Source organism: Colletotrichum lupini, chromosome 10, assembly GCF_023278565.1.
Source record: "Colletotrichum lupini chromosome 10, complete sequence".
NCBI lineage: Eukaryota > Fungi > Ascomycota > Sordariomycetes > Glomerellales > Glomerellaceae > Colletotrichum > Colletotrichum lupini.
Genome location: NC_064673.1, coordinates 1,166,319 through 1,185,688, shown reverse-complemented (window position 1 = coordinate 1,185,688; position 19,370 = coordinate 1,166,319).

Below are 19,370 nucleotides of genomic sequence, written 5' to 3'. Positions count from 1 at the left end.
ATAGTAGCGTTCTAACCTACCTTAAGTTCCCTTTCATAACACTACTTAACGTTACTTAATTAACTATTCTCTAAAAACGGAACGATAATATCTTAATTAATTAACTATTTATTATACTAATTAGCTACCCCTATTAAAAAAGCGCATAAGAGAGCCGAGTAATAGCTAACTAAATTAATTATTAATAAGTAATATAATTAATACTCCCTAAATATATACCCCCTTTACTAAACGCGATAGTTAGAGGACATAGCTAAAGAGGCTAGGTCTCCTTTTATACTAACGGCTTTTAATAAAGTCGCTACCTCTATGAGTCTTAATAGAGCGTTATAGGCCCTAATAAAGGCGCTAAGCTCCTAATTATCGACCCTAAGGTCGCGCTATCTAACTAGCTAATAGAGCGCTTTTTACCCTTTACTACTTAGGCCGATTACCTAGCGTACTTTAGTAACGTAGCTAACTAGCTTACCTCGCCTATTTATATTCGTAACGATATCCTTTTTAAAAAGAATACTAAGTAGTATATCGACCTCGACCTTATTTAGGAGCTATACCTTAAAAACGATAGAAAGGCCCTACTTAAATAGATCGAATAATAGCTAAAAATGCGCATCGCTTAGTATTAATTAGAACAGGTCCTAACTTTTACTATTAGCTAACTAAATAATAGTACGGAGCGCTTATACGTAATAACCTATAAGAACCTCGACCTTATATATATTACTATTATAAAGCTCCGTATTATAAAAGAAGCCCTTACCCGAGCCTATATTAATAATACGGCTATAGCTAAAAGACTAAAGTAATTAAAAAACGGCTCTTAAGCTAGTTCTATTTAAAATACTACTACTCTTAGCGCGCTAGAGTAACGGCTAGTATACTTAAAAACGTAAAATAACCGCGAGACTACTCTAGCCTCGTCTTATCCCGTTACTTACGGCTCTTAAAAAATACCTAACGTACCTATTTTTATAAATAATAATACTAGCTTTAAGTTCGACTATTAGCTCTAGCGCATTATAAAGCGCTTAAAAAATACTAATTATAATATGGATAAGTACTACTTAGAGTATATTATTAATAAGATTAGAGGTAGTATTACGGAGTTTATATACCTAATACTAACCTCTAACGAGATTATTACGGCTAAGTAGCTACTTTACGAGCTTAAGTTAGCTTATACTAGCCTAACTATTATAAATAACGCTAATTATAAGCTAGACGTACTTATAATTATACTTAAAGACGTTTACTAAAAGCGCTCTACGTTCGCTAAGCTTGTGCGTATTAATAAGCTTTTAAAGTCTTAATAAAAGCGCCGTTTTTATAATAAGCTACTTATATATCTTTATAACTAAGCTATATTAAAGTACTTAGACGATACGGCTACTTTTTAAAAATATACTAAGTACGTTACCTAGCTAGCTAACGTAATATAGCCCCCTTTTATAGAGGACCGCCCGGTTAAGGCTTCTAGCTAAACTCGCTAGACCTTAAGTAAAAATAATAGAAGTAATAGAAATAATAAAGGTACTAGAAGTACTAAATAGGACTAAAGTCGTACCTCTACTTATAAAACGATCCCTAAAGCCCTATATTAAAAGCTTAAGGATAGTAATACTTACTTCGTTTATAATAATACTAAATATATCTTTAAAAACTACCCTAAGAAGCTAAAGATTATTATAGCCGCTATTAATATTACTAAGGGCCCTACTAAGATAGAGTTAAGTTCGGAAAACTAGAACCCCTAGTAAAAATAAACTCCTAGCTAGGGGATATATATAAAAAGGACGGAAGATTAGTAATTAATTTAGTAAACCTATAGGATCTCGTAAAGGGCCAGCCCCTTAAAATAGAGCTTATATTAGTATTTAATAAATATAGAATTTGCCTAAAAGCCTTACTTAATACGGGAGCTAATAAGTACGGATTTATAAATAACTACGTAACCCCTCTATTATAATAGTTCTACGTAGCCCTATCCTATAAATTATAATACCTAATCCCTACTACCGGATTTAATAAAGAGCGATTAAATAATACTAGCGTAGTATAAACCGCTAACTTATATATTAATTAACGGGTCCTTTTAAAAGCACCCCTCCTTTAGCTTAATATAGGCCGCTACGACCTAATCCTAGGGTAGAAATAGTTTAAATACTACGGAGTAAACCCTAATATTCGCCGCTAATATTTAATATAACCTAAGGACTTATTATTATAAGAGACGCCCTTTACTATCGTTAGGGATATCGAGGACTTATATACCCCGGAAGTTATTAACGTATAATACTAAATCGACGCCGACTATTAATAGGACTTATTCGAAATAGATATAACCCGCTATAACTAAAAGCTTTAGTAATAGCGGGCGAAGGGCATACCGATTAGGATATTATTATACTTATTAAAAACGATAGCTTATTAAATATAGTAATTAGATAAGGCTAAGAATACGAGGAAGATAGAACGCGCCCTTAATAATACTAATATCGCCCCCGCAAAGAGGGCTAAGTAATAAAAACTATATTTAGTAATAATATAAATAGATATTACTTTTATTAGCGCTCCCGCTTTTAAAAAAAACCTAAGGCAGAACGACGTTAAAATAGGCTTTATATTACTTTATAAGCTTAACCGTATTATAGAAGATAAGAAAGAGGAGGTAGACCTTTTATATAACGACGACTAGGTTACTTATAACCTTATAATAACGAACTTATTAAAGTATTTACGGCCCTAGACCGACGTTTTTAATAAGGCTATTAGTAATATACTAACGCCTTATAGGCTATATAACTATAAAATTAAGCTCCTAAATAGTAATAAAGAGAAGCTAACTTACTACCTTTTATATAAGTAGTTAGTACCCGAGCTAGAGGCCACAAGGGCCTATTTACTAGAGTATTTATAAAAAGGATTTATCGAGCTAAGTAATGCTCCTTTCGTATTACTAACGCTATTTATAAAGAAGTACGATAATAGCCTACGCTTCTACGTTAACTTCCGTAAGCTTAATAAGGTTATAAAAAAAGACCGCTACTTATTATTACTTATTAATAAGACCCTCGCGTAGCTAAGTAGGGTAAAAGTATTTACTAAGCTAAATATTAAATAAGCCTTTTATTATATCCGACTCGACCTAGCCTCCGAGGACTTAACGACGTTTAGAACTTACTACGGGGCGTATAAATATAAAGTAGTACCCTTTAGGCTCTATAACGGGCCTATTACGTACTAGCGATATATAAACGAGATATTAATAAAATACTTAGATAACTTTTATATAATATATATAAACGATATTTTAATCTTTTTTAACGACCCCCTCTAGTACTAAGAGTACGTTATTAAAGTACTAAACCGCTTATAAAAAGTAGGCTTATAAGCGGATATTAAAAAGTGCGAATTTAGTATTATTATTACGAAGTACCTAGGCTTCGTAGTTTTAATAAAAAGTATATAGCCGGATGAGGAGAAAGTCTTTATAATTAAAAACTAGAAACTACTTATATTACTTAAGGGTATTTAGTTTTTTTTCGGGTTCTATAACTTTTATAAGAGGTTTATAAAGAATTACGGCCGCCTAGCTAGGCCCCTTACGAGGCTAATAAATAAAAGAGTTCTTTTTAACTTTAGCGCCGGCTACGAGATAGCTTTTAAGGCTATAAAGCTAGCGCTAACGTCGGCGCTTATTTTTTATTATTTTAAGCTAGAGCTATTAACGCGGCTAAAAATAAATACTTCTAACTCGGTATGCGCCGGGGCGCTATTATAATAGTAAGAGGATAATAGGTTATAGTACTTAATAGCTTTTTATTTAAAAATAATAAGCGGCGCAGAGCTTAACTATACTATTTATAATAAAAAAATACTAGCGATAGTACTATATTTAGAAAAATAGCGCGCGGAGCTCGTGAGCTATAAATATAGGTTCGACGTTATTATAGATTATTAGCTATTATTATTTTTTATAACTAAGCGCCTATTTAACTTATAATAAGCCCGCTAGTGTTACGGCAGTGGGTACTAGGGCCCTGTGGGCCCTGTGGCTTAGCCTTAGGCTACGAGGCTAAGCTCTTAGTAGTTACGTAACGAGCTAGACCGCTGGGCCCAAAGGGCCCAAAGGGCTAGCCTACTAGCTTCTGCCTACTATTCTATTTTTTCCCTCTTTATATTAAGTCTTTAGTTAATTAGGTTAATATAGTAGCGTTCCGACCTGCCTCGAGTTCCCTTTTGTAATACTACTTAATATTACTTAATTAACTATTTTCTAGAGATAGAACGATAATATTTTAATTAATTAACTACTAGCTACCCTTATTAAAAAAGCGTATAAGAGAGCCGAGCGATAGCTAGTTAAATTAATCGTGCGTAAGTAGTATAATTAATACCCCCTAAATATATACCCCCTTTACTAAACGCAATAGTTAGAGAATATAGCTAGGGAGGCTAGGTCTCTTTTCGTACTAATAGCTTTTAGCAGAGCCGCTACTTTTACGAGTCCTAATAGAGCGTTATAAGCCCTAATAAAGGCGCTAAGCTCTCGGTTATTAACCTAAAAGTCGCGCTATTTAACTAGCTAGTAGAGCGCTTCTTACCCTCTACTACCTAGGCCGATCGCTTAGTATACCTTAGTAACGTAGTTAACTAGCTTACCTTACTTATTTATATCTATAATAATATCTTTTTTAAAAAGAATACTAAGTAGTATATCGACCTCGACCTTATTTAAGAGCTATACTTTAAAAACGACGGAAAGACCCTACTTAAGTAGATTAAATAGTAACTAAAAATACGCATTACCTAGTACTAATTAAAATAGGTCCTAGCGTCTACTATTAGCTAGCTAAGTAATAGTACTAAGCGCCTATACGTAATAACCTATAAAAACCTTAATTTTATATATATTATTATTATAGAGCTCTATATTATAAAAGAAGCCCTTACCCGAGCCTATATTAATAATATAGCTATAGCTAAAAGGCTAGAGTAATTAGAGAACGGTTCTTAGGCTAGCTCTATTTAGGATACCGCTACCCTTAGCGCGCTAGAGTAGCGGCTAGTATACCTAAAGACGTAAGGTAGTTATAAGACTACTCTAGCCTCGTCCTATCCCGTTACCTACGGCTCTTAAAAAATACTTAATATACCTACTTTTATAAGTAATAATACTAACTTTAAGTTCGATTACTAGCTCTAGTATATTACGAAGCGCTTAAAAAACGCTAACTATAGTATAAATAAGTACTATTTAGAGTATATTATTAATAAGATTAGAAATAGCGCTACGGAGTTTATATACTTATTACTAACCTTTAACGAGATTACTACGGCCGAGTAGCTACTCTACGAGCTTAAGTTAGCTTATACTAGCCCGACCGCTATAAACGACGCTAGTTATAAGCTAGACGTATTTATAATTATATTTAAAAACGTTTATTAAAAGCGCTCTATATTCGCTAAGCTTGCGCGTATTAATAAGCTTTTAAAGTCTTAGTAAAAGCGCCGTTTTTATAATAAGCTACTTATATATCTTTATAACTAGGCTATATTAAAGTACTTAGATAATACGGCTACTTTTTAAAAATATACTAAGTACGTTACTTAGTTAGCTAACGTAATATAGCCCCCTTTTATAAAGGACCGCGCGGTTAAGGCTTTTAGTTAGACTTACTAGACTTTAAGTAAAAATAATAAAAGTAATAGAAATAATAAAAATAATAGAAGTACTAGAGGTACTAAATAGGACCGAGGTCGTACCTCTACTTATAAGACGATCCTTAAAGCCCTATATTAAAAGCTTAAGGATAGTAGCGCTTATTTTATTTATAATAATACCGGATATATCTCTAAGGACTGCCCTAAGAAGCCGAAGACTACTATAGCCGCTATTAACGCTACCGCGGGCCCTGCTAAAATAGAGTCGGGTTTAGAAAACTAGACCCCCTAGTAAAAGTAAACTCCTAGCTAGGGGATACGTATAAAAAGGACGGAAGATTAGTAATTAATTTAGTAAACTTATAAGATCTCGTAGGGGGTTAGCCCCTTAAAATAGAGCTTATATTAGTATTTAATAAATATAAAATCTATTTAAGAGCCTTATTTAATACGGGAGTTAATAAGTACGGATTTATAAATAACTACGTAACCCCTTTATTATAGTAGTTCTACGCGGCCCTATTTTATAAATTACTATACTTAATCCCTATTACTAAGTTTAATAAAGAGCGATTAGATAATACTAGCGTAATATAAACCGCTAACCTATATATTAATTAATAAGTCCTTTTAAAAGCACCCCTTTTTTAGCTTAATACGGGCCGCTACGACTTAATCCTAGGGTAGAAGTAGTTTAAATACTACGGGGTAAACCCTAATATTCGCTACTAATAGCTAATATAGCCTAAGGACTTATTACTATAAGAGACGCCCTTTACTATTATTAAGGATATTAAGGACCTATATACCCCGGAAGTTATTAATATATAATACTAAATCGACGCTAACTACTAATAGGACTTATTCGAGATAGATATAACCTATTATAACTAAAAGCTCTAATAGTAGCGGGCGAAGGGCACGCCGATTAGGATATTACTATACTTATTAAAGATAATAGCCCGTTAGATATAGTAATTAGATAAGGCTAAGGATGCGAGGAAGATAGAACGCGCCCTTAACGGTATTACTATTACCCCTATAAAGAGGGTTAAATAGTAAAAACTATACTTAATAGCGTTATAAATAGATATTACTTTTATTAGCACTCCCGTATTTAAAAAGAACCTAAAGTAGAACGACGTTAAAATAGGCTTTATATTACTTTATAAGCTAGACCGTATTATAAAGGATAAAAAGGAAGAAGCGGACCCCTTATATAACGACGACTAGGTTACTTACGACTTTATAATAACTAACTTATTAAAGTACTTACGGCCCTAAACCGACGTTTTTAGTAAAGCGGCTAGCGATATACTTATGCTTTATAAGCTATATAATTATAAAATCGAGCTCTTAAATAGTAATAAAGAGAAGCTAATTTACTACCCTCTATATAAATAGTCGGTACTAAAGCTAGAGGCTATAAGAGCTTATTTATTAGAGCACTTATAAAAAGGATTTATTGAGCTAAGTAATACTCCTTTTGCATTACTAACGCTATTTATAAAAAAGTATAATAGTAGTTTACGCTTTTATATTAACTTCTATAAGCTAAATAAAGTTATAAAAAAAGACCGCTACTTATTACTACTTATTAATAAGACCCTCGCGCGGCTAAGTAGGGTAAAAGTATTTATTAAACTAGATATTAAGTAGGCCTTTTACCGCATTTACCTCGACCTAGCCTCCGAGGACTTAATAACGTTTAGAACCCGCTATAGGGTATATAAGTATAAAGTAATACCCTTCGGGCTCTATAACGGGCCTACTACGTATTAACGATATATAAACGAGATATTAATAGAGTACCTAGACGACTTCTATACGGCGTATATAGATAATATCCTAATCTTTTTAAATAACCCCTTTTAATACTAAGAGCACGTTACTAAAATACTAAACTACTTATAAAAAGTAGGCTTATAAGCGGATATTAAGAAATATAAATTTAGCGTTACCTCTATAAAGTACCTAGGCTTCGTGGTTTTTATAAAAAGTATATAGCTTAATAAGGAGAAAGTCTCTATAATTAAAGACTAGAAGCTACTTATATTACTTAAGGGTATCTAATCTTTCCTCGGGTTCTATAACTTTTATAAAAGATTTATAAAGGATTACGGCCGCCTAGCTAGGCCCCTTATAAGACTAATAAGTAAGGGAGTTCTTTTTAACTTTAGCACCGACTACGAAACGGCCTTTAAAATTATAAAGCTAGCGCTAACGTTAGTACTAATCCTTTATTACTTTAAGCTAGAGCTACTAACGCGGCTAAAAACTAATATTTTTAACTTAGTATACGCCGGAGCGCTATTATAATAATAAGAAGATAATAGGTTATAGTACCTAATAGCCTTCTATTTAAAAATAATAAGTAGCGTAAAGCTTAACTACGCTATTTATAATAAAGAAATACTAATAATAGTACTATACTTAGAGAAATAGCGCGCGGAGCTTATAAGCTATAAGTATAATATAATAGATTCGGGATGCGGCCGGCGATAGGACGCTAATAACTTAGCGACCGGTATACGGATCTTATTATAAAAGAACTTTCTAAGAAGTAGAGCCCTTACGAAGGACTTTATAAGCTTTAGTCTTATAATATACCTATACCTATATTATAACCTCGCTAGTTAAGTACTCATAGCCTAATCTTTTATAATTCTAAAGCTTCTACTTCTATAAAATAACTAGTATAAGTAATAATAAATTACGGAAACGAACGGAACGTTAACGAAACGACGCTTAGTTATTAGTAAAGAGCCGTTAGTATTAATAAGCTATAGCTATCCGGAGTCGACTACTCGACCCTATTCTATCCGGGAGAACGAGCTTATTATAGGGCGAGTCCTATTTAAATATTAGCGTCTATAGAAGAGCTAAATAAAAAAGATAATCGGGGTAGATTACCCTTACGGGCTAGTTACCCCGTTAATACCCCAAAGACCCTATTTATTATAAACGGGGCGTTTATTAGTAACTAATTACCGGATATATAAAGTTAAGGCGCGTATAAAAGCGCGGGTAGTACTAAGATAGCTAGTTTAATAGACCCTATAGGCCTAATAATAACCTACTTTTATAAAACAATAGAAATAATAATTAAAAATCGAAACTAAGAACGGCGTCGATACGAAGAGCTCGTTTAATAGCTTACCGAGCGGCCGGCGACGCGTCTAGGTTAACGAGAATACGAAAAGCCTCCTTTTTATAACTATAAACCGATCGGAGAAGAGTTTACGAGTACCTAGGTAGTAAACTAGATTATTATTATAGAAGTAGGTAATAAGCTTTGCGTAAAAAGTATTATAGAATAGTATATTAAATAGGCCCTATCTAAGATATCCCTATTACTATAAACGCAATAGCGTAATTACGAGAAAAGCCTCTAGGATCCCCTCTCTTAGGGCGACTTCTTAGCGTTTATTCGCTAATAGTACGTAGACCCCGAGACTTAAGAACGGGAATATTATAAAGAGCTAAGAACGAAGAGGCTAAAAGAGGGCTAGACCCCTACCTAGTTCCTTACTAAGTAGTTAGCGATCTATTATAACCTAAGTATAAAAAATATAGAGAATTTAAAAATAAAAGTATACTAGTTCTTTTTTAAACTACTATCTTAGCTATAGGACGATCTAATTTGTTATAGGGTCTTAATTAAGAGAGTATGCGATATAGCCTACGAGGCTAATAAATTATAGTTATTAAATTAGTAAAAAGGCGGCGACTAGTTATAAAAGGACGGTAAGAAGAGGCTATATCCGTTATTAAAGTAACCGCGTTAAATATCCCCCTTTTATAAAAAAAAGAGTAGGGAGAGCTCTAAAGGGCTAAGCTCTAGGGACTTACTAAGAGTAATATTATAAAAGCTATATAATAAGAGTACTCGCGCCGAGCTATTATAAAAGCGTCGTAATAATAATATTAAGTACTTTACGTATAATAAGATAGGCTATATATTTAATAAGTACTAAAAAAATAAGTTAGGAAATAGGGGCGATAATAAGCTAACGTACCCCTAATTAAAGCTAACGTTAGTAACCGTCTAACGGGTTACTACCGAGCCGAGAGTTATAGAGGTCGACTCGTTAAAAAACGAGTAGGTATAGGTAATATACCTAATACGCTTACGCTAAGTATTAAAAGAGTACTAATAAGAATAATTACGAAGGGCAGGGCGATAGTTCTACGAAGTGTTACCGAAAGGCTAATAGAAGTTAACATAGATACATACTCCGAAATAAATATTATTAGCACTAGGCTCGTAACTTACTTAGGGTTAACCCCGGCTATTACTATAGCTCCCTCGTTAAGGGACTTTTAGGGTAAAGCCGTAAGCTAGGGGAAAGCTTATTAGTTAACGCTCTTCTTTATTAACTATTATAAGTAGCTAAGGAAGATTTGGTAACTATTCGCCGTAGTTAATAGGGATAAAAGAATAATAGACCTCTTACTATCGTAACTATCGATAGGCTAAGAGGGCATTCGTATTAATATAGTAACGAATATATAGTCGTACGAGCCTATTTTAGTCGCCGAACTAGAGGTAATAGCTCGAAATATCGTTAAGAATCGCAAGAGGGCGTATATATTATATATTACTATTATAAAAAGCATCGTAGGGGTAATAAAAACTAAACTACGAGGGGGTCTACTACTAGAACTTTAATTAAAAATAGAGACGTTTAACGAGTAGTTAGTAAAAAGACCGTAGTTATATAGCGAAGTAGAACACTTTATTAACCTAGTTCCGGGTACTAAACTACCGTATAATCCTATCTATCCGTTAAGTAAAAAATAACTCGATAAGCTTCGCGCGTATATTACTAAGAACCTAGCGAACGGTCGTATTATACTTTTAGTTAGTAATGCTAGGGTACCGATCCTTTTTATATTAAAAAAGGACGGTACGCTACGCCTCTACGTAAACTACTACGGGCTAAATAAAGTAATTATAAAAAATCGATACTTACTACTACTTATTAGCAAGCTCCTAAATAGGCTTCGCGGAGCGAAATAGATCTTAAAAATAGATATTAAGGATACCTACTACTATATCTAAATTAAAAAAGAAGACCGATAGAAAATAGCGTTCCGGAGCCGATACGGTTACTTTAAGTATATTATTATACTTTTCGGGCTAACGAACGTACCCGCAACGTTCTAAGCGTATATTTACCGAGCGCTCGCCGACCTACTAAATACTTACTATATAGTATATATAGACGATTTAATAATCTACTTAATAATAAAGGAGTAGTATACGGAGGATATTAAAAAGGTCCTCTGACGTCTGCGTTTATACGGGCTTTTTACTAAACTATTAAAGTGCTCGTTCTATTAAAAGAGGGTCGAGTTCTTAGGTTATATTATTATATTAAAAAAAATCGAGATTAACTCGTCGCAAGTGCGAACGATCGCTAACTAAAAGGCGCTAGAGTCTATTAGGGATATCTAAGTATTCCTAGGGTTCTATAACTTCTATTAGAAGTTTATTACTAAATACTCGGGCATCGTTATACCGATAATAGTATTACTAAAAATAGAAAAGAGGTAGATAAGGGACTTCTAATAAACTAAAGAAGTAAACGAGGCGTTTAATTAGCTAAAAGTCGCTTTTACCTCGGTAACCGTACTTACGTATTAGAACTTATAACGTATTATATAAGTAGAAACCGACGCTTCGGTTAAAGCTATCGTAGTAATCTTATTATAATAAGTTAATAGAGAATAGTAACCCGTTACTTATTAGTCGCAGAAGCTTACGGATACGGAGTAGTAATAGGCTATAAGCTAATAAGAACTGCTTATTATAATAAAAGGGTTAGAGCACTAGGCTCACTACTTCTAAGGCCTTTTATAAAAGTTTATAGTCCTAACGGACTACTAAGTACTTAAGGGAATAATTAGCGTACCGGCGCGGGACTTTTAAAAAAGGCTCGCGAAGTAGGTATATAAACTATTAGTATTTAACTTTAATTTAGAACACTAGCTAAGGAAAACGAACCCGGTAGACGGTCTATTTAGAAAGCTAGACTATATAGAGGGGGAAGTGCTTTATAAAGACGTCCTCTTTACGCTAGCCTAGAAGCTACGTCTTATTAGCGAACTACTACCCGACGTTTAATAAAGGATAATTAGCCTAAAAAGATAAAATAATATTACTAAGGTATACGTTTAAGTAGTTAAGGCCTCCCTTTGCGATCCCGGCTAAATATTAGCTAGCTCTAAAAACGGGGAATCCTCTCCCCTATATTAGTAATATATTATAGGGCGCATTAATAAAATAATAATAGTTACTACCGTAACGACTCAAAATAAAAAAGTAAGAAAGTTATTAGCGAACGCTCGTTAACGGTCTAATAAAAATAAAGAGGAGTCGGATAGAGCTAGGGTTACTATATTAGAATAGTATATCCTATGCCCCGTTATAAAAGAGCTTATAAAGGGTAAAACGGTATTTATTTCTCGTCTCTTACTAAAGACTAAGGAGCTCGTTAGAAGATTATAAACTAAAAATAAGTTCTATATATTATAATTAATAAGAGTTCGCGCTACGGCCGGCGAGCTAAGAGCATATTCGCTCAACGAATAGGGCATACTATTTTTTAAAAAAAGACTTATTATTCCTTAAGTAGAGTCTTTTTAGATAGAGATCCTTTACTAATACTACGATAACTATAGGGTAGGTTATATAAGAGCTACGAAAACTCTCGAACTAATCTAAAGGAAGTTCTATTAGGAAAATATCTAACGAAATATCTAGGAATACGTTAAGAACTATAAGTATTATTTAGGAGTTATAACCCTAAGATATAAGCCGTACGGGTAGCTATAGTTATTACTACTACCCTTATACCTATTCTAAGAAATATTTATAGACTTTATTACGGGGCTATTACCGAGCGCTCGTAATAACGGCGTAGAGTACGATAGTATCGTAGTTATTATTTATTATATAATAAAGTTCGCAAAGTTCCTACTTATTATTAAAATACTTAACGTAGTATAAATAATAAGTATCTTATACTAAGAGGTCGAATATAAGTTCGGTATGCTTAAAGGCATTATTATAGATAGAGATAAGCTCTTTATAAGCGTATTTTAAAAAGAGTTCGCTAAGGAACGGGCAATACGTCGCTAACTATTTATTACGTATTACTTATAAATAGATAGCTAAACGGAGCGAACTTATTAAATATTAAAAAAGTATTTAAGGATCTACGCCGAGGGCTTACTAAATAGGTAGGTAGCGTAGCTAGAAAAGGCTGAGTTTATATATAATAATAGTTAATACTTTATTATAAAGGTATCCCCGTATATAATACTATACGGCTACTACCCTAAATACGTTAAATATATACCTAATTATAAAGCTATAGTCTAGGGGGTTCGAAAAAGGGTCTAGAAAATTAAAGAGATTAAGGCCTAGGCTACGCGAGCGTAAGCATAAGCCTCTAAGAGCTAAGTAGCTTATTATAATAAAAGATATACCCTAAAAAAGTTTAATCGCAGAGAGGTCGTCGGCCTATTAATAAAGAATATGCGATTTAAAAATAATAAACTAGCGCCGAGATATATTAAAATAGTAATAGCTAAAAGGGTAGGGAAATAGGCTTACCGAGTATATTTATTAGAGTAGTATTAGAGAATATATAATATTTTCTTAGTTTCCTAGCTTAAGCTATAAGGAAATTACCGAACGGTTAGCGACTAAATAGTAAATCTCTTAGAGTTAGAGGACGAGTAAGACGTTTAAGAAGTTAAAGAAATCGTTACGATATAAATATAATAAATTCGGGATGCGGCCGGTAATAGGACGCTAATAACTTAGCGACTAATATACGGATCTTATTATAAAAGAACTTTTTAAGAAGTAGAGCCCTTATAAAAGACTTTATAAGCTTTAGTCTTATAATATACTTATACCTATATTATAACCTCGCTAGTTAAGTACTCATAGCCTAATTTCTTATAATTCTAAAGCTTTTACTTTTATAGAGTAACTAGTATAAGTAATAATAGATTATAGAAACGAACGGAACGTTAATAAAACGACGCTTAGCCGTTAGTAAAGAGCCGTTAGTACTGACGAGCTATAGCTATCCGGAGTTAATTACTCGACCCTATTCTGTTTAGGAGAACGAGCCTATTATAGGGCGAGTCTTATCTGAATACTAGCGTTTATAGAAGAGCTAGATAAAGAAGATAATCGGGGTAGATTACCCTTACGGGCTAGTTACCCTATTAATACCCCGAAGACCCTATCCGTTATAAACGGGGCGTTTATTAGCGACCGATTACTAAACGTACGAGATTAAAATACGTATAAAGGCGCGGGTAGTACTAAAATAGCTAGTTTAGTAGACCCTATAGGCCTAATAATAACCTACTTTTATAAAACGATAAAAATAATAGTTAAAGATCGAAACTAAGAACGGCGTCGATACGAGGAGCTCGTCCGATAGCTTACCGAGCGGCCGGTAACGTATTTAGGTCGACGAGAATACGAAAAGCCTTTTTTTTATAACTATAAACCGATTAGAGAAGAGTTTATAAGTACTTAGGTAGTAGACTAGATTATTATTATAGAGGTAGGTAATAAGCTTCGTATAGAAAGTATTATAAAATAGCATATCGAATAGGCCCTGTTTAAAATATCCTTATTACTATAAACGTAATAGCATAATTATAAAAAGAGCCTCTAGGATCCCCTCTCTTAGGGCGACTTTTTAGCGTTTGTTCGCTAATAGTACGTAGACCCCGAGACTTAGGAATGGGAATATTATAGAGAGCTAAGAACGAAGAGGCTAAAAGAGGGCTAGACCCCTACTTAGTTCCTCGCTAAGTAGTTAGCGATCTATTATAACCTAGGTATAAAAGATATAGAGAATTCGAAGGCAGAGGTATACTAGTTCTTTTTTAAACTACTATTTTAGCTATAGGACGATCTAATTTGTTATAGGGTCTTAATTAAGAGAGTATACGATATAGCTTACGAGGCTAATAAACTATAGTTATTAAATTAATAAAAGGGCGGCGACTAGTTATAAAAGGACGGTAAGAAGAGGCTATATCCGTTATTAAAGTAATCGCGTTAAATATCCCCCTTTTATAAAAAAAAGAGTAGGGAGAGCTTTAAGGGGCTAGGCTTTAAAGACTCGCTAGGAGTAATATTATAAAAGCTATATAATAAGAGTACTTACGCCGAGCTATTATAAAAGCGTCGCAGTAGCGATATTAAGTACTTTACGTATAATAAAATAGGCTATATATTTAATAAGTACTAGAAGAATAAGTTAGGAAGTAGGGGCGATAATAAGCCGACGTACTCCCGATCGAAGCTAACGTTAATAACTATCTAACGGGTTACTACCGAGCCGAGAGTTATAGAGGTCGACTCGTTAAAAAACGAGTAGGTATAAGTAATATACCTAATACGCTTATACTAAGTATTAAGAGGGTACCGATAAGAATAATTATAAAGGGCAGGGTAATAGTTCTACGAGGTATTACTAAAAGGCTAGTAAAAGTTAATATAGATATATGCTCTGAGATAGATATTATTAATACTAGGCTCGTAACTTACTTAGGGTTAACCCCGGCTACTACTATAGCCCCCTTATTAAGGGACTTTTAAAGTAAAGCCGTAGGCTAGGGGAAAGCTTATTAATTAACGCTCTTCCTTATTAACTATTATAGGTAGCTAAAAAAGATTTAGTAACTATTTACCGCAGTTAATAAGGATAAAAAAATAGTAAACCTCTTACTATTATAACTATTAATAGGCTAGGAGGGCATTCGTATTAACATAGCGACGAATATATAGTCGTACGAGCTTATCTTAGTCGCCGAATTAGAAGTAATAGCTCGCGATATTATTAAGAATTGTAAGAGGGTATATATATTATATATCGCTACTATAAAAAGCATCGCGGGGGTAATAAAAACTAAACTACGAGGGGGTCTATTACTAGAACTTTAATTAGAAATAGAGACGTTTAACGAGTAGTTAGTAAAAGGACTATAGTTATATAGCAGGGCAGAATACTCTATCGACCTAGTTCCGGGTACTAAACTACTATATAATCCTATTTATCCGTTAAGTAAGAAATAACTTAATAAGCTTTGCGCGTATATTGCTAAGAACTTAGTAAACGGTCGTATTATACTTTTAGTTAGTAAGGCTAGGGTACTAATCCTCTTCGTATTAAAAAAAGATAGTACGCTACGCCTCTATATAAACTACCGCGGGCTAAATAGAGTAACCGTAAAGAATCGATACCTACTACCGCTTATTAATAAGCTCCTAAATAGGCTTCGCGGAGCGAAATAGATCTTAAAAATAGATATTAAGGATACTTATTACCATATCCAAATTAAAAAAAAAGACCGATAGAAAATAGCGTTCCGGAGCTAATATAGTTACTTCGAGTATACTATTATACTTTTCGGGCTAACGAACGTACCCGCGACGTTCTAGGCGTATATTTACTAAGCGCTCGCTAACCTACTAAATACTTATTATATAGTATATATAGATAATCTAATAATCTATTTAATAATAAAGGAGTAGTATACGGAGGATATTAAGAAGGTCCTCTGACGTCTACGTTTATACGGGCTTTTTATTAAACTATTAAAGTGCTCGTTTTATTAAAAGAGGGTCGAGTTCCTAGGTTATATTATTATATTAAAAAGAATCGAGATTAACTCGTCGCGAGTACGAACGATCGCCGATTAAAAGGCGCTAGAGTCTATTAGGGATATCTAAGTATTCCTAGGGTTCTATAACTTCTATCGGAAGTTTATTACTAAATACTCGGGTATCGTTATACCGATAATAGTATTATTAAAAATAGAAAAGGGGTAAATAAGGGACTTTTAGTAAACTAAGGAAGTAAACGAGGCGTTTAATTAGTTAAAGGTCGCTTTTACCTCGGTAACCGTACTTACGTACTAGAACCTATAACGTATTATATAGGTAAAAACCAACGCTTTAGTTAAAGCTATCGCGGCAATTTTATTATAGTAAGCTAATAAAGAATAGTAACCCGTTACTTATTAATTATAAAAGCTTACGGATACGGAGTAGCGATGGGCTACGGGCTAATAAGAACTGCTTATTATAATAAAAGGGCTAGAGCACTAAGCTTATTATTTCTAGGGCCTTTTATAAAAGTTTATAATCCTAATAAACTACTAAGTACTTAAGGGAATAATCGGCGCACCGGCGCAGGACTTTTGGGGAAGGCTCGCGAAGTAGGTATATAAACTATTAGTATTTAACTTTAACTTAGAACACTAGCTAAAAAAAACGAACCCGGCGGACGGTCTATTTAAAAAGCTAGACTATATAGAGAGGGAAGTATTTTATAAGGACGTCCTCCTTACGCTAGCTTAGAAGCTACGTTTTATTAGCGAACTACTACCTAACGTCCGGCGAAGGATAATTAGCCTAAAAAGATAAAATAATATTATTAAGGTATATGTTTAAGTAATTAAGGCCTCCCTTCGCGATCCTAGCTAAATATCGGCTAGCTCTAGGGACGGGGAATCCTCTCCCCTATATTAATAACGTATTATAAAGCGTATTAATAAAATAATAATAGTTATTATTATAATAACTCGAGGTAAAAAAGTAAAAGAGTTATTAGCGAACGCTCGTCGATAGTTTAGTAAGGATAAAGAGGAGTTAGATAGAGCTAGGGTTACTATACTAGAATAGTATATCCTACGCCCCGTTATAAAGGAGCTTATAAAGGGCGAAACGGTATTCGCTTCCCGTCTCTTGCTAGAGATTAAGGAGCTTGTTAAAGGACTATAAGCTAAAGACGAGTTCTATATATTATAATTAGTAAGAGTTCGCGCTATAACTAGTAAGCTAAGAGCATATTCGCTTAACGAATAGGGCATACTATTTTTTAAAAAAAGACTCGTTATTCTTTAAGTAGAGTTTCTTTAGATAGAGATCTTTTACTAACATTACGACGACTATAGGGCAGGTTATATAAGAGCTACGAAAACTCTCGAGCTAATCTAAAAGAAGTTTTACTAAGAAGATATCTAACGAGATATCTAGGAATACGTTAAGAATTATAAGTATTATTTAAAAGTTATAACCCTAAGACATAAGCCGTACGGGTAGCTATAGTTACTATTACTACCCTTATACTTATTTTAAAAAATATCTATAGACTTTATTACGGGGCTATTACTGAGCGCTCGTAGTAACGGCGTAAAGTACGATAGTATCGTAATTATTATTTATTATATAATAAAGTTCGTAAAGTTCTTACCCACCGTTAAGATACTTAACGTAATATAAATAATAAGCATCCTATACCGGGAGGTTAAATATAAGTTTAGTACGCCTAAAAGCATTATTACGAATAGAAATAAGCTCTTTATAAGCGTATTTTAAAAAGAGTTCGCTAAGGAACGGGCAATACGTCGCTAACTATCTATTACGTATTACTTATAAACGGATAGCTAAACGGAGCGAACTTATTAAATATTAAAAAAGTATTTAAAGATCTACGCCGAGGGCTCGCTAAATAAATAAGTAGCGTAGCTAGAAGAGGCCGAGTTTATATATAATAATAGTTAATACTCTACTATAAAGGTATCCCCGTATATAGTACTATACGGTTATTACCCTAAGTACGTTAAATATATACTTAATTATAAGGCCATAGTCTAGGGGGTTTAGGAAAGGGTTTAGAAAATTAGGGAGATTAGGGCCTAGGCTACGCGAGCGTAAGTATAAGCCTCTAAGAGCTAAGTAGCTTATTATAATAAAAAACATACCCTAAAAGAGTTTAATTATAGAGAGGTCGTCGGCCTATTAACGAAGAATATGTAATTTAAAAATAACAAACTAGTACTAAGATATATTAAAGTAGTAATAGCTAAAAGGGTAGGGAAACAGGCTTATTAAGTATATTTACTAAAGTAGTATCGGAAAATGCATAATATTTTCTTAGTTTCTTAGCTTAAGCTATAGGGAAATCGCCGAACGGTCGGCGACTAAATAACAAATCTCCTAGAGTTAGAGGACGAGTAAGACGTTTAAGAAATTAAAAAAATCGTCGCGATATAAAGTAAAAGAAAAAACTCACGATATCTCGTTAAATAGGCTAAGTAACCTACTAAGTATAATACGTAGGAGCCTATTAAGTATTTTAAAGGGGTAGCGGAAGTAATTAATAAATTCGAACGCTATAAAAAAAGGGTATATATAAAATAGAATAATAAACGTTAAGTTCGTAGTAAAAGGTCGCCGAAAATAAGTTAATTAATAATATATTATAGAACCCTTTTTATTTAGCCTAGCGCAATTCTTAAGAAAAAGATATAGTATTATAACCCTTAGTAATACGTCGCTGAAAGATTACTAAGATTTAGTTATGTAAGGAGAGTAACTTACGTAATACTAGTAGTAGTAGTAGCGGCTCTAGCGTATATTTTTAAAGCTTAATAGTTAGTAATAGTAGTCCGCTCGGTAGGTAAGAAGCGGGGAGGCTTTGTATATATACTTAGCTAACTACTTAGAGTAAAGCCGTTAACTTTATTAATATTACGATAGGTAAGAGGGAGGTAGTTAAAGTTGCGCAGAGTATTATATATATTAATAATAGCGGTTCGTAGAGCGTTCGCCGCCTAGTCGCCGTTAGAGGCTATAATAAAAGGCATAACGGGAG